General features: G+C 43.7%; 1 non-coding gene across 1 annotated transcript; it reads left to right on the top strand.

Moving 5' to 3' along the window:
- The first annotated feature begins 1281 nt into the window (after positions 1-1281).
- LOC119932674 lies at positions 1282-1419 on the top strand. The gene has a single exon (XR_005452416.1). It is a non-coding gene; the product is annotated as a small nucleolar RNA SNORA7 (small nucleolar RNA).
- Positions 1420-12207: the final 10788 nt, after the last annotated feature.

The raw sequence follows: 12207 nt of genomic DNA, 5'->3' as shown, positions 1-12207 counted from the left end.
TTGTCAGCTGTGTGACTTTGGGCAAGTCACTTCGTTTCTCTGTGCCTCAGTTCCCTCATCTGTAAAATGAGGATTAAGACCGTGAGCCCCATGTGGGACAACCTGATCACCTTGTATCCTCCCCAACACAAGAACAGTGCTTTTCACATAGTAAGCGCTTAGCAAATGCCATCATTATTATTATTATTCCAATGTAATGTAATGCCCATAAGAAAGGATCCAAGGATGGCACTGGGAATTGATTTCGCTTTGGCAGATGAACCATCCTTTTTCATACTCTCAAATGTATAAGGGATGGCATCCAAAAAAATGCTCCATTTCCAGCCTTATTCACAATTACCATTCCCATAGCTTCCTAGAAATCAGAGAGGGCTAGGGACTAGGGTAGAATGACCTGGGTTCTATTCCTGTCTCCATCACTCGTCTGTTGTGTGACCTTGGGTAAGTCACTTAACTTTACTGTGTCTCAGTTCCCTCATCTGTAAAATGGGGATTAAGACAGTGAGCCCCATGTGGGACATGGATTGGGTCCAAATGGATTAGCTTGTATCTACCCCAGCACTTAGAACAGTGCCTGACACACAGTAAGTGGCTAACAAATACCATTTTTTTAAAAAAGAGCACCTGGGTTCTAATCCTGGCTCCACCAGTTGTTTGCTGTGTGCTCTTGGGCAAGTCACTTCACTTCTCCATCACCTCAGTTACTTCATCTGTAAAATTGTGATTAAAACTGCGAGCCTTATTTGGAATAGGGACTATGTCTGACCTGATTAACTTGTATCTTAACTTGTCTCCCCCTTGTAGACTGTGAGCCCAATGTTGGGTAGGGACTGTCTCTATATGTTGCCAATTTGTACTTCCCAAGCGCTTAGTACAGTGCTCTGCACATAGTAAGCACTCAATAAATATGATTGATTGATTGATTGATCTACCCCAGGGTCTAGAACAGTGCTTGAAAAATACCGTCACTATTTATTTATTTTTATTGGGCCTCCAAATTTACAGGGGCATCCTTACTAAACCTAAATCGGACGGAGAGCTGTTGATCCTAGGAGAAACCATCAGATCAATCAATTATTCAATGGTATTTCTTGAGCACTCATTATGTGCAGAGCACTGTATTAATCACTTGGGAGGGAGCAATATGACAGAGTTGGTAATCACATCCCCAGATGACAATGAGTTTATCTCCAACCTTGGCTCCAAGCAGCAATCTTACTGAATGAATATATAGCAATCTTACTGAATAATGAATATATAGTGAATATATCACCAGGCATACCCCTCCCTGGTTTGCCCCTGGAGTGTTTCCAGTACTCTACCAATCTCGGCTATGGGAGGGAGAGTCAAGCAGAGGCCTACCCATTCCATTTCTAGCTTGAGCAGTGGCTAGCGAGTGGAAGGCAACCTGCTACAAGTCAAAACTCACCTGTGCTGGGCAACAGCAGCATGGGAGAGAGTCAAGGGAGGAGACTTTTAGACTGTGAGCCCACTGTTGGGTAGGGACCGTCTCTATATGTTGCCAACTTGTACTTCCCAAGCGCTTAGTACAGTGCTCTGCACACAGCAAGCGCTCAATAAATACGATTGATTGATTGACTAGAGTTTAAAGTGGGGAAAAAGGCAATGGTGGACCACTTCCCGATTTTGACCAAGAAAACTCTTTGGATGGGCTACCAGAAAGATTGCAGATTTTTATTTTATACGTACATATTTATTTTATTAATGATGTGCATATAGCTGTAATTCTATTTATTCTGATAGTATTGACACCTGTCTACTTGTTTTGTTTTGTTTTTTGTCTGTCTCCCCCTTCTAGACTGTGAGCCCCTTGCTGGGTAGCAACTGTCTCTATAGGTTGCCGATTTGTACTTCCCAAGCACTTAGTACAGTGTCCTGCACACAGTAAACGCTCAATAAATATGATTGAATGAATGAATGAATTGCAGATGGAAGTGGGGAGTTCTGGAAGAGATGTGACCACAGAGTCACTATGGGACAACTCGACAGCATAAAACAAGACAATCACCAGGAAATACATTCTGACTCCATTCTTCCTTTTAACCAAAAGTACTTTTCTTTGTTTCCAATCACTGTGAGGACTTAGAAACTGCAGAGCCTAGTGAAAAGAGAGGAGTTGGAGGACCTGGCTTCTAATCCTAGCTCCACTTCTTGCCGGGGGGTGACCTGTGTCTCATCTGTAAAATAAGAATTAAATCCTACTCTCTCCTATTTAGACTAGGAGCATCATGTGAGACAGGGATTGTGTCCAACCTGATTATGAGAAGCAGCGTGGCTCAGTGGAAAGAGCAAGGGTTTGGGAGTCAGAGATCATGGGTTCAAATCCCGGCTCCACCGCTTGTCAGCTGTGTGCTTTAGGCAAGTCACTTAACTTCTCTGTGCCTCACTTACCTCATCTGTAAAATGGGGATTAAGACTGGGGACTGTGCTAGACACATCCAGACTGTGAACCCGTTGTGGGCAGGGATTGTCTCTATTTGTTGCTGAATTGTACTTCCCAAACGCTTAGTACAGTGTTCTGCACACAGTAAGTGCTCAATAAATACGATTGATTGAATGAATGCTGCCTGTATAATGTTTCACTCTCTGTCTCCCCCCTTCTAGACTGTGAGCCTGTTGTGGGCAGGGATTGTCTCTCTTTGTTCCTGAATTGTACTTCCCAAGCACTTAGTACAGTGCTCTCCACATAGTAAGTGCTCAATAAATACAATTGAATGAATGAATGACTGTGAGCCCCACGTGGACAACCTGATCACCTTGTATCTTGAGAAGCAGTGTGGCTCAGTGGAAACAGCACAGGCTTTGGAATCAGAGGTCATGGGTTCAAATCCCAGCTCTGCCAATTGTTAGCTGTGTGACTTTGGGCAAGTCACTTAACTTCTCTGTGCCTCAGTTACCTCATCTGTAAAAATGGGGATTAAGACTGTGAGCCCCCGTGGGAAAACCTAATCTTCTTGTAATCTCCCCAGTGCTTAGAACAGTGCTTTACACATAGTAAGTGATTAATAAATGCCATTATTATTATTATTGTATCTCCCCCAGCACTTAGAACAGTGCTTTGCACATAGTAAATGCTTAACAAATGCCATTATTATTATCATTATCTTATATCCACACCACTACTTAGTACAGTGCTTAACCCAGAGGGAGCTATTTAACAAGTACCGTAATTATTAAAAAAAGAAACGGTGTGGTCTAGTGGAAAAAGTTTGGGCCTGTGAGTTAGAGAACCTGGGTCTAGCCCTGACATTGCCAATTTCCTCCTGTGTGATCTTGGGCAAGTCACTTTATTCTCTGTGTCTCACTTTCCTTTTCTATGAAATGGAAATTCAATATCAGTTCTTCCTCCGTCTTAAATTGTGAAACCTATGTAGGACAGGGATAGTGTTCAACACGATTAGCTTGACTCAACCCCCGTGCTTGACAAATAATAAGTACTTAAATACCACAACAATCATTATTATTATTATTGTGGGGAAAAAAGATGCTAAAAGAAACTAGCGTTGGCCCTGTAATGAATTCTTGGGAGCTTTTTACAGGCTATTGTGAAGAGTAATGACATAATGATAATGTGCTCAAACCTATATTTTCTACTTGATAAACCAGCAATTATATGATTAGATGGTTGGCAAAATCTTCATCAAGCCCACAGTAGAGTCGGGATTGGGGATTTGCTTAAATGAAATCCTGAAACCAATGTTCATGGTGGGGTTGGACACTTTGAAAACATAGACACCCTTCCACTTTCTTCCGCAAATTTCATTATCTCTCTGATATTCTATACATCAATAGCTCCTCTTTCCTGCTCTTTTTGTGCGTTTATGCACTCCTCAGTGACCTAGACTATGTCTACGCCTCCTAATTTTGCAGTCTCTTCTCCTTGAGAGCCCCTACTCAAATTTGTTCCTGCCCTCAGAAAGAAAAGTTGCCCTCCTAAGCACAATCAGCCTCTTTTCTTATGGTATTGGTTCATTCATTCATTCAATCGTATTTATTGAGCGCTTACTGTGTGCAGAGCACTATACTAAGCGCTTGGGAAGTACAAGTTAGCAACGTATAGAGACGGTCCCTACTCAACAGTGGGCTCACAGTCTAGAAGAGTGTGTCAAAAACGGTTCCAAGCACTGGAGTGGATACAAGTTAATCAAATCAGACAAAATCTGTGTCCCACATGGGGCTCACTAAGTGGGAGGGAGAATAGGTACTGAATCCCCACTTTGAGGCTGAGGAAACTGAGGCACAGAGAAGTTAAGTAACTTGCCCAAGGTCACACAGTAAGTGGTAGAGATGAGATTAGAATCCTGGTCAACCAATCAATCAATTGTATTTATTAAGTGTTTACTGTGTGCAGAGCACTTTACTAAGCTCTTGGGAAAATACAATTTACTTTCTGGCCCTCCGGCTCCCAGATCCATGGTCTTTCCTCTAGGCCACACTGCTTCCTTATTTCCATTCCTTCTCACACATTGCATATTTACAGAAATTAAAAATGGGCCAAGATGTGTGTGGGTTGATCCTATGGAAAATAAGACATAACCAAGCTGCAAAAGAGTTCAAATCCTTGTGTTTAGGGTATATAGTATTTGGAGCCAGTGGTATAGTATCAAACAAACATCTTAAAGCTTCAAATAATCCTAAACCACAGTCTCTTCTCTGGGATCTCAGTTTTCAAGATCAACATCTTTAACAGCATTTATCGAGGGTCTCGGCTATGCAGAGTACTCTACTAGACACCTCAAACCAGATAACAATCAATCAGTCAATCAATAAATCATATTTATTGAGTGCTTACTGTGTGCAGAGCACTGTACTAAGTGCTTGGGAAGTACAGAAGTACAAGGCATAGACCTCCTTCTCGAAGACCTGAAAATTCTACGGAAATAAGTGGATGTGCATGAATTTCTGAAATCAAATTTTGCCAAAGGGTCTTCCACTACATTTCGGAGTCGGGTCTTAAATGAATGTAACCTACCTATTTTTGATTCCGCTGAGTCTTGTGCATATTCTTCAACATTATGATAAGTACAAATCAGTTATAGCTTAAAGGAATTCAGAAACAACGTCCTATATTTCTGGAAACATGAAAATGTGCTCTGATAAAAAGAAAATATAAACAGATTCTAACCCCAGCTCTGCCACTGTGGGACTCACAAAGCTGAAGGATACATCGGGAGGCCAAATGGATTTGACTTGGCCCAATGCTCACCCCATAGCACATATGCACATAACCTTATTAAACTGTTGCTGATCCCCCAACCTGCAACGTGTTTTAATATCTGCATCCCTAAACCCCTTAGAGGAGCAGTGTAGCCTAATGGATAGAACACAGGCCTGGGAGTCGGAGGACCTGGGTTCTAATCCCGGCTCCTCCACTTGGTTGCTGTGTGACCTCAGGCAGGTCACTTAACTTCTCTGTGCTTCAGTTTCCTCTCCTGCAAAATAGGGATTCAATACCTGTTCTCCCTCCTACTTACATAGGAGAGGGACGGTGTCTGACCTGATAAATTTGTATCTACCCCATTGCTTAGAACAATGCTTGACACATAGAAAGAGCTCAGCAAATGTCATTTAAAAAGGAGTCCAGAAGATTCTGATTTCTTCCCCAAGATAACAAAATTGGTCCAAATTACCTCTCACCTGTTTTCCCGAATTTCTGCCCAACCTGTTGAATTTGGAAAGTCCAGAATTAACTCACCTGAATGATAAGCTTAATTGTGGCATCTCTACGGAAGAAAATTCTGGTGCAAAGTCATAATATGATTTTTTTTTTACTGGGGGAAACATTCTTCTAATAACTGTTGTGTTTGTAAAGTGCTTACTGTGTGGTTAGCACTGTATTAGGGCTGGGGTAGATATAAATTAATCAGGTCCCACCTGGGGCTCACAGTCTACATAGGAACAAGGACAGGAATTGAATCCCCATCTTGTAGATAAGGGAACTGAGACACAGAGAATATAAGTGACTTGCTCAAGGTCACACAGCACGTAAGTGGTGGAGACAGAATAACAACCCAGGCTCAGGCACTTTCCACAAGGCCACACTGCTTCCCCGACAATGGCTACAGCAGGATGCGGGGAGGGAAGACATAGTTAACAAATACCGTCATTACTGTTACAATCGTCTTTATTATTGTTACTATAACCCTGCAGTTGGTAGGCAAAGAGGAATTTGTGCTCTGAAAGAAATTGTGCAGGTCAAAAATCAGCAATGTGTCCACAAGGGAGTTAGATAAATTCACGTGAATGATCAATAAACTGTTACAAGGGAGAGTTTAGGAGTCACAGAGGATAAAGTTAAGGGTGTGAGTGCTTCGTTCTTTGGCATGGAAGTGGATGCTGAGGAGGGCCACCAGCAAATAGTGTCTCCAAATATCGAACTCCAGCTGCCGGGGCCTGATTCTTGGTCCTGACAGAACACCTGGAGCAGGTATAGAAAGGGTTTCTCTTCCCTTCCACCTTCTAATCAGGAAGCAGTGCCTGTGGCCCAGAGGAAAAGGCAAGGCCTGGGAGTCTAAAGTCCTGGGTTCTAATTCCAGTTTCTCCATTTGCCTGCAATGGGACCTTGAGCCAGTCACAATTTCACTGAACTTCAGTTTTCTCATCCGTAAAACAGGGATTCAGGGGTCTGTAGTGGGTAGAGCATGGACCTGGGGAATCCTGCTCTGCTGCTTGTCTGCTGTTGACTTTGGGCAACTCACTTAACTTATCTGTGCCTCAGTTACCACATCTGTAAAATCTGTGAGCTCCATGTGGGACAGAGACTGTGTCCAACCTGATTAGCTTGTATCTACCCCAGCACTTAATACAATGCCTGGCAGTGGTAAGCACTTAACAAATACCATAAAAAAGGGATTCAATGCATGCTTAGAACTGGGATAAACACAAAGCAAACATTTACCAAACATCATAATAATTATTATTGTCTTCTCCCTCTTAGGAAGACTGTGAGTCTCATGTGGGATGTTCCCGTGGGATCTCAGGATGGTGCCCAACCTGATTAGCTTGTACTTAAATCAGCACTTACAACAGTGCTTGGCACGTAGTAAGCACTCAAAAACACCTCATTATTATTATCTATTTTCTGTGGGGCTTCCTTATCAAAATTAGGAAAATAGATCCTCCTTTCTAGTGTTAAACAGCTATTAATAATAATAATAATAATAATAATAATAATAATAATAATAATAATGATGGCATTTATTAAGTGCTTACTATATGCAAAGCACTGTTTTAAGCGCTGGGGAGATTACAAGGCAATTAGGCTGTCCCACAGGGGGCTCACAGTCTTCATCCCCATTTTACAGATGAGGTGAGGTAACTGAGGCCCAGAGAAGTTAAGTGACTTGCCCAAAGTCACACAGCTGACAATTGGCGGAGCTGGGATTTGAACCCATGACCTCTGACTCCAAAGCCCATGCTCTTTCCACTGAGCCATGCTGTTTCTATGTTAATGTTGCAAGTGATTAGTACAGTGTTCTGCCAACACGGTAACCACCCAGTTAATACTACTGACCGAGCAAAGTAAAACTGGGTTGATCATTTTGAGGATCAGGAGTGTTTGGGAACGTCTGATTCCAGATCCTTCAAGAAATTCCCTGAAATCTTGCACTGGTGGGCATGGTGTACTGAAGAGAGCACAGGCCTTGGAGTCAGAAGGTCATGGGTTCAAATCCTGGTTCCACCATTTGTTTGCTGTGTGAACTTGGGGAAGCCACTTCACTTCTGTGTGACTCAGTTACCTTATCTGTAAAACGGGGTTTGAAACTGTGAGCCCCGCAGGGGACAGGGACTGTGTCCAATTCGATTTGCTTGTATCTACCCCAGCACGTAGTCCAATGCCTGGCATATAGTAAACAGTTAACAAATACCACAATTATTATCAGGCCCGCTGTGGGCAGGGAATGTGGCTGTTTCATTGTTATAATATACTCTCCCAAGCACTTAATACAGGCTCTGTACACAGAAAGCACTCAATAAATATGATCGACAGACTGACAGTGCTTAGTGCCTGGCACATAGTAAGCACTAAACAAGTACCATTTTTTTTTAAAAAAAAAAGAGCTGAAGGGAATTATGTCTGGGGGTGGCTAAGGAGTCTGGATAGCCAGCTGCAACCTTCCTACATGACAGACCAAACTGCAGCTCCAGAGTCACCAACAGAACTACCTTTGGGGTCCTGCCAACAGACCAGATGCCGACTCAATACGAATCTCTTCTCTACTTTGGCATCCGTGCCCAAGGAGTGAAGATGATATGCCCTGTAGCCAACACACCTGCAGGGCTCTTCACATCATTAAAGCAAATTTCGTTGTGCCTATCCACCCACATACACACACACACACGTGCACACCCCTATAGCTCTGTCTCAAGAAATTCCCAAGAGGTTGGCAAAATAATCAATTACTTTCCCCCCTCTTCAAAGCCTTATTGAAGGCACATCTCCTTCAAGAGGCCTTCTCTAAGCCCCTTTTTCCTCTTCTCCCACTCCCTTCTGTGTCACCCTAACTCCCTTTATTCATCCTCCACCCAGTCCCACAGCACTTATGTCCATATCCAGAATTTACTTATTTCTATTAACGTCTGCTTCCCATAAGCTCGTTGTGGGGTGTGATTGTGCCTGTTTACTGTTATTTTGCACTCTCCCAAGCACTTAGTACAGTGCTCTGCACACAGTAAGTGCTCAATAAATATGATTGGATGAATTGAATATTTCCCAGCAAAAGAGTTACCTCATCTGTATATGATAAAACAATCGAATGATAGATCAGCTCTCCTGAAGATCAACAATCAATCATATTTATTGAGTGCTTACTGAGTGCAGAGCACTGTACTAAGTGCTTGGGAAGTACAAGTTGGCAACACATGGAGACTGTCCCTACGCAACAGTGGGCTCACAGTCTAGAAGGGGGAGACAGAGAACAAAACAAAACATATTAACAACATACCAACATATCAACAACATATCAACAGTGTTAGTTCATAAATTTTCTAAACTAAGGATTTTCAATGTGGGTTCATTCATTCAATTCAATCATATTTATTAAGCTCTTACTGTTTTCAGGGTTAAGCTCGACTGCTCATAGCCGCCCGTATTCCCAAGCAAGCTGCCGAGCTCAGGCCCATGGCTAGTTGAAGTGAGAAAGACTCTTCTGCTGTTCAAGAAGCGGCAGGCGCTCTGGAGGACTTCCCGGTTAGAGAAAAGGGTGTGATTTCTGCATTACAATCAGGCCTACCCTCTGCGAGGATAATGCTAAGATTGCTCTGTGCCTAAATTACAGCCTCTGTTCCTGTAGTGAAAACTTGGAGGGGAGAGTGAGGGGATGAGGGGCTAGGGGATTGTCTCTGAAATCAAATTTCTTTTGTTATTTCCACTATGTGACACCTGGAAGATCTGTTTTAATCAAATTAGGCAACGGGGAGTGCTGGATGGCAGGGCTGGGGAATACTGCATTCTGCCAGGCTGCGAAGGAGCTCGAGTAGGGATGATGGCAAGGCAGAAGGGGAGATCTGCAGCATGCCAAGCAAAGGGGCTGTTGGCTAGGATGGAGGATTCGGTCTTCCAGACTTCATTATGTGAGCCAGTTCCAAGGTCCCTGGTCCTGTGGATCCCCTGTGGTTTTATCCACAGAGGCAAAGGAGACTCCAGAGTGAGACGAAGAGCACCCACCCTATGCCCATTCACTATTTGAAAAACGTGACAAAATTGTGTTGGGGTTTTAGTCTCCAAGGAAAAGCTATGTGGAGAAAGCATGCTTTTGCAGAGAGCTCTGGGAGAGAAAATCCGATCTGGGCCCTAATCTGCCAGGACAGACTGTACTGAGTGTCTATGAGAAGCAGTATGCCTTAGTGGTTAGACCACAGGCCTGAGAATCAGAGGACCTGGGTTTTAAGCCAGGCTCTGCCACAGGTCTGCTGTATGACCTTGGGTGAGTCACTTCACTTCCCTGGGCCTCGGTTACCTCATCTGTAAAATGGGGATTAAGACTGTGAGCCCCACATGGGACCAGGACTGTGCCCAAACCGATTAACTTGTATCCACCCCAGTACTTAGAACAGTGCTTAAGGTACATAGTAAGTACTTAATGAGTACCATAATTATTCATTATTATCAATATTATGCCCCCGGGGGTGGCTAGGATATCTCATGCCACCAGGCTCTCTGGTCCCTGCTTCACCCCCAGAGAAGGACTTAAGCAAGGGCAGCAATGTTAGAACTTCACTGGTTCCCATCCAACTGACCTCCGGGGTCTAACGCTCTGGATAGAAGCTGTCCCACCCCCGAACCACTTGGACTTCCATCAGCCCCTGCTCAAGCCCAAGAAGGCCTCAAACACGGGCAGCGTGAGGCCTGCTCAACTTTTAGAAACACCAGGAAGTTCCCACTAGGCTGAATCACAAGGACCCTGAAACCCTTCTGCCCCCTCATATTGACCATCATTCTCGTGTTTTCTGTTTTTCTTTTGTCTTTTCCTTTGTGTCTGTCACCAACCACCACCCAACTTCCTTTTAGACTGTGAGCCACTCAGAATCAAGAACGATGTCAAATTCTAATATGTGTACTTCTTCCTCAGCATCTAGTAGTTTCGCATCAGGCAAAAACTCCTCACCCTCAGCTTCAAGGCTCTCCATCACCTCACCCCCTCCTATCTCACCTCCCTTCTCTCCTTCTACAGCCCAGCCCACACCCTCCACTCCTCTGCCACTAATCTCCTCACCGTGCCTCGTTCTCGCCTGTCCCACCATCGACCCCCAGCCCACATGCTCCCCCGGGCCTGGAATGGCCTCCCTCCGCACATCCGCCAAGCTAGCTCTCTTCCTCCCTTCAAAGCCCTACTGAAAGCTCACCTCCTCCAGGAGGCCTTCCCAGACTGAGCCCCCTCCTTCCTCTTCCCCTCCTCCCCCTCCCCATCCCCCCACCTTACCTCCTTCACCTCCCCACAGCATCTGTATATATGTATATATCATTGTACATATCTATTACTCTATTTATTTTACTTGTACATATTTATTCTATTTATTTTATTTTGTTAATACGTTTTGTTTTGTTGTCTGTCTCCCCCTTCTAGACTGTGAGCCCGCTGTTGGGTACGGACCATCTCTATATGTTGCCAACTTGTACTTCCCAAGCACTTAGTACAGTGCTCTGCACACAGTAAGCACTCAATAAATACAATTGAATGAATCTCTGAGTGGTTACCCTCTTAGCCCTTTCATTGAACAGCCCACAGACTGATCAATGAATCAATTATATTTATTGAGGGCTTACTGTGTGTGCAGAGCACCGTACTTAGTGCTTGGGATTATTACAAAGTTGACAGACATGTTCCTGACCCTAACAAGTTTATGGTCCAGAGAGGGATTGTGCTGTCTTTTGTTTCTTTTGAGAACAGGTGCTTTGTCCTGAAAGCAGGAAGCAGCTTTTTTTCCTCATTGCTGCTGCTGATCTCACCAAAAAAAAAGGATTCCTATTGTGGGAAAGGAATGTGTCCACAAATTTGGTTGTATTGTACTCTCCCAAGTGCTTAGTACAGTGTTCTGCCCATAATAAGCACTCAATAAATACCACTGATTGACTGATTGATTTGAAGTATTCTCAGAACACAGTGGAAGGGGTTACATGGAACCTAACTCCCCCAGAAGGTATCCTAGACCAGAATTCCTGAACTTCCCAATAGCTTCCACAAGCAGGGATAAATGCCAATGAAATGCAGAGTCCCAGGAAGGTAAGAAACTGTCAAAATCATTGTTTGTTCAGGGCCTGAACCACATCGTAGCCTAGGGGATCTCAAGCTTAGCAGCAATTTGCTTATAAAAGCAACTACTGCATTGGTTTCCCCACCTAGAAACCCAGCGTTGACATTAAAAACAAAACAAAACAAAATAAAAAAAAACACAGGCAGGGAGGGAGTGACTACCCACCCAGGCTTTGAAAACCTTTGACTAGCCACAACTGTTTCCTGACTGAATCTTTGTTGTAGTTTATGTGATCAGCGGATCAGAGGCAGAAATTCCCCAATCATGTGTGGATCATGTGTGGATTAAAATGCGATGGGACTCTGATAAATATTCGATGGCTTGCAAATGAATCTTGGTCCCTTACCACAGTCAATTTTAAGCTAAACCCCACCACCTTCCTAATTAGACCATCTAGGGGAGGGGAGAACAGCACTGAAATTCATGTTATAA

Source organism: Tachyglossus aculeatus, chromosome 9 (genome assembly GCF_015852505.1).
Source record: "Tachyglossus aculeatus isolate mTacAcu1 chromosome 9, mTacAcu1.pri, whole genome shotgun sequence".
Classification (NCBI taxonomy): Eukaryota; Metazoa; Chordata; class Mammalia; order Monotremata; family Tachyglossidae; genus Tachyglossus; species Tachyglossus aculeatus.
Note: the sequence above shows the minus strand (reverse complement) of the source record. Positions and strands in the feature narration are given on the sequence as shown.